At 47.2% G+C, this 4,915-nt stretch overlaps 1 long non-coding RNA gene across 1 annotated transcript; it reads right to left on the bottom strand.

Moving 5' to 3' along the window:
- Nucleotides 1-3,485: 3,485 nt before the first annotated feature.
- On the bottom strand, nt 3,486-4,915 carry LOC118498692. Its single transcript, XR_004901161.1, has 2 exons — nt 4,685-4,915; nt 3,486-4,070 (listed from the first exon to the last, which is right to left on the bottom strand). It is a non-coding gene; the product is annotated as an uncharacterized LOC118498692 (long non-coding RNA).

The following is a 4,915-nucleotide window of genomic DNA, read 5'->3' as shown; positions in this document are numbered from 1 at the left end:
TGGCTTTAGCTGAGAATTAGTTTCCTTGGGCAGGCTTTGCCAAAGACATTTGACCTTGAGACCTCATCCAATTAAAAACACTGTTGGAAAGTCTTAATGTAACATCCAGTACAAAAAGAGAACCAATTAATAACAGATGATAAAAGACCCATAGGGCGTGGCCTACTGTTAAAAGAGAGATATAAGAAACTATTGTGTCTTTCTAGAGAAAAGAAAGAGACTCATTATTTGAGAAACCCAAAATAAACATTGACTTTGGAAAACAGTAGACCTGAATTCTGGGTCTGATCACTGTCCTGGTCCTTACGTGCCTTTGAACCTCCTGGAACTGGAGTAGGACTTTGTAAAAGAACTTATAAAGTATTATGATAAATAACAAATAATTGAAATGGTTGTAATTTGAGGTCTTCAAACTACTTCTAAAGAAACATTTAAGATTTTCTCAGTTACTTTCTACAGAAGACTCTGAACCAGGAAATAATTTTAGTTTGGTCATTTCCTCCTATCTGGATTTCTGGGCATCCCTCCAGCGCTGGTTAGTGTGTGCCTCCCCACTGGCGATGTCAATCATTAACCTGGCCTGGTCGCAGTTTTCCCACACCACAGGGAGGGAAAGGGGGTTGCAGGTTCTGGGACCTACAGACTCAAGGCAGGTGATTCAGGTCAGTTAGGAGCAGATTTCAGGAGTGTTACTAGAGTAACACCTTTTATTGGAATAACACATTGCAGCTTTCGATTTACTCATATATTAATCACTTGACCATGGTGACAGGGTCACTGTATGAGGAGTTTGAAAATGTGTGGTCTCCACACCCCCAGGCAAGTCACTCTGTGCCTGTCTTTCCCCAACTGTAAGATGGAGATAACATTATTTTTTCTATCACACAGAGTTGTCCTGTGGCTCAAGTGAAAACATATATATGTAAGGGAATGCTTTGTGAACTGTAAAGCTCTGTGTAAATAGAAATCAACATTTAAAATAACATTAAAGATGAGGAAACAGAGGCTGTGAGATGTTCATGGACTTGTTAGAGGTAAGCATGGGCAGCCAATGGCAGAGCTGGGCTCCAGCATTCTCCCAGAAAGAAGTTGGCAGGGAGTGGAGATCTGTCATTTTCTTTAATACACACATATTTTTTAAAGCTGGAGACAGAGATGAAGGGCGGGGAGGGATGCAGGTTTGCCGAGTGCCTGCTGTGTTGGCAGCACCCCTGTCCCGGAGGAGGAGCTCACCCAATGGGGGACAATGATCAAGCAGATCAGTCACAGCAGTGTGGTGAGTGCCCACCCAAGTACACAGCAGGCTCCGGGCAGTCCAGGAGAGAGAACAACCGATTTGGAATGGGGGTGCAGTAAGGAAATCTGCAGAGAAGAGTCGGAGAAAGAGGTGGGAGAGGTTCGTCATTCTCTTTGACCACCCACAGCTGAATCCTGTTCTTGCCTGTTCTCAAGGCTTCCCCTTCCCCTTACCCATTTGGAGGTGCATCCCTCCCCTCATTGCTTAAACCCATTACTTAAACTGGAAAGGCTACTCCCTTTCCTGGCTTCCCCTAAACTGGGGGGGATGGGCTGTGACCTGAGCCCCAGCAACCTCCTGCATCTACCTCTTGCCTTGGAAGCAAGAAAAATGGAGGGTCTGTTCACACCCCCACCCCCACTCCAGTGGCAAAGTGAGCTGCCTGGTGTTGTAGGCCATGGTCCTAATATCCCCTCTGTGGAGGGGCTGGCCTTTTGTTCCAGACACCGATGTCCCAAATCTGGCTTTCTGGCCTTCTTGGAGAGTCTGTGAACCACCAGTTACCTTTTAGACCAGTGCCTCTCAAATTATAAGGTACAGACAAATGACCAGGAGGTTGTGTTAAAATGTAGATTGGGACCAAGAAGGCCCAGGTGGTGGGCCTGTGAGTCTGCATTTCTAACAGGCTCCCAGACAATCCTAATGCTGTCCACCCATGATTATAATGGAGGGATAGGGGTGTAGGAGACAGGAATGCTAACTTCCTGGCTAAATTTACTTTGCTGGAATCCCTTCCTCATAACACTCCCTGTCTCTTGAAGTAAATGAAGAGATAAAATCAAGCTAGGTAAAGACGGAAGCAGAGCAGTCCTCCAAAGACATAGTAACATTTGTCACCAATAAAAGCCTAAGGACTAGCATTATATCATCTCAGGTTGCCATAACAAAATACCATAGCCTGGGTGGTTTCCAGGCAGGAGATAGCCAGGAACGAGGAAACTCCAGAGGTGCCCCAGGGCTAAGATAAAGGACATTGACATCAGACAGAGACCCTGTTCTAAGACTGGTTGCCCCACTTCTGGGAAAGCACTGAATCATGGTGACTCTTGAATGCACCTGTGCAGAAGATGCTACCTGGCTCCTGCTTCATTATAATAACATTATAATAAATTAACATTGTGCCACCCCCTTCTCCAGTGACCAGTCAAGGAAAGTCATGGGAGACCACATGCACAGTAGATTTAAAGCAATACAACTACTTGTACGTGCTCCATAAAAAGCCTGCCAAAACTAGCCAGGAAAGATCTGCCCTAAAAGAATAGAATCCCTCCAGCCCCTGTGGTCAATTTCTACTGGGAGTTGGCCCGTTCCCACATTCTGTGCAGTGTACTATCGCTTAATAAATCTCTCTCTCTTTCTGCTATAAACTCAGTGTATTTGGTTCAGTTCTTTGCCCGCCATCACTGAGAACCCGGTTACCTGTGCCCACCTGGGACAGTTTCATCCACAAGCATTTATCTCTCACAGTTTTGCGGGGTGGGAGATACAGTGCTCCTGGGTGAGGGGCCTCCTCCTGGCTAGCAGACAGCCACCACTGTCTCACTCTTTCCTCTCATGATGGGGAGGGAGCTCTGGTGTCTGGTTCTTTTCTTATAAGGACATTAATCACATTTTGGGGGCCTCATCTGACCTCATGTGGAACCTAATCACCTCCCAAAGGCCCCATCTCCTAATGCTGTCACAGCAGGGGTGAGGGCTTCAGCATAAGAATTTTGGAGAGACATAAACCTTCAGTCCAACACAACTACACATAGATTTTTCTAGGTAAGTGATTTCGCTTCACTGCCGGGAGGCTGTCCGTCACGAGCACAGGTCGCTGTTGTCAGAGGTGGCACGTTTTGCTGTGATGAACATAGACCACGGTGAGCTCTACTGTCAGCAGACGGGGCAACCCTCCCCTTTCTTGGTTGAAGCTGGAGGACCACTTGTTTTGTCATGTAGAGAAGCAGATGCACAGCAAGCCCTCGCATGGCTTGAAAATGCAGGAAACTAAAAACCAAGTGCCCTTGTTCTAGAAAACGAACCAACTGCCAGGGCCAAGTGAGCTCAGAGCCAGAGAGTGCATGAAATGGCCTTTAGGAAGGAAACCAAGCGTTGCTGGAGCGCATAATTAAAGATGTCCACTGGCTAATATCAGCATCCAAACAACTGCTCAAGTGTTGACTTCTTGGAAATTAGTCATATGTCGTAGAGTTTTTAAAAATCCTCACCTAAGGAGGATACGTTTATTGATTTGAGAGAGAGAGAAACATTGATCAGTAGCCTCCTGCATGCGCCTCTACCAGGGAGTGAACCCGAAACCGAGGTATGTGCCCGGACAGGGGATCGAACCCAGCACAAGGTTTTTTGGCATACAGACGATGTTCCACCCCACAAGGACACCTGGCCAGGGCTATGTCATATCATTTTTTAGGCAAACGCACAGAAATAATGTTTTCTACAATGTATAGAAAAGCACACAGAAAGTGGTCTGGAAGGGGCTTGCCCAACTGAGTCGAGTTACCCAGGGAAAGGATTAAAGGACCACCACAGCATGCAAATCCAAGCATGGGCCCCGCCAGCAGGTACCCCCAGGAGCGAGCCCCGCGTGGGCCGCAGAGAGGGAAGGCACACCGCTTTCACAGGCTGAACCAAATGTGTTGGGCAAAACAGTAAACAAACATACTTAAATAAAAAGAGGTGGAGATGGAAAAAGAATCACTTTATTCCAATGCCCTTCTTCCCCATTCGAATGATTTCTTGGCCTCCACTTTCTCGGGCAGAGAGGCCAAATCTAAACAGGAAAACAAAGTACAGATAAAGAAGTTAGTTCTTAGCCAGGTCTTCCTGATCATTTGTGGGACCCTGGGCTACAGTACAAACAGATGTTCACATATATATATGAACATCTAGTGTGTGTCTAAATATTTAAAAGCTATACATCAAACTGACATACTGTTAATTGAGATATATGTTGTCTGTCTGCTTTGACAAATATTCCTCTAAAGTGATGGGAAGAGTCAGGTTAAGCTCGAGTTCTGAGAGCTCAACGACAGTGAGAAGCCGGGCTGGCTCCGGGTCTGCAGGGCACCCTCCTGGTGTTCTTTAACATAATGCTATTTACTGCTGCCGGCTGTGTCCGCGTGGAAGGGGCTGTGTGCACACGTGTGGACCACCCGGCTCCCACGTACAAGCTCCAGCCATATCCCTTGAAACAGCTGCCCTTGGCCTCATCTTGGTCTGGTGTGTATGCTCCAGTGGTGTGTGGAAAGTTGAACCTGGGGAAAGGCCAATGCAGGCCCTGGAAATGGGCTCAGGACCACCTGGACAGAGAATTGGGGTCTCTTGTTCCTGAGTTTGGTCTAAAAGTGGGGTGCTGGTGGACAGAGGCTCTGGAAGGGCACATACCTTGGGCCTCACTGACTCCTCACCCTGTGGGAGGGGTGGCTGGTGGAGGAGCTCTCTGATGCAAGGGAGCCAGGGCTGCGCTGCCTCCTCCACTGGTCTGTTATTCTGGGTTTAGGTGAGTCCTGTGCTCAGGTCCTGATGAGTTAAGAAATTTCAAGGGTCATTTTGTCTACACCATATGTAGCACCCAAGTCAGTGAATTAGCCTCATTCTTCCTACTTTGTACTTGTA

This window comes from Phyllostomus discolor, chromosome 2 (genome assembly GCF_004126475.2).
Source record: "Phyllostomus discolor isolate MPI-MPIP mPhyDis1 chromosome 2, mPhyDis1.pri.v3, whole genome shotgun sequence".
Classification (NCBI taxonomy): domain Eukaryota; kingdom Metazoa; phylum Chordata; class Mammalia; order Chiroptera; family Phyllostomidae; genus Phyllostomus; species Phyllostomus discolor.
Note: the sequence above shows the minus strand (reverse complement) of the source record. Positions and strands in the feature narration are given on the sequence as shown.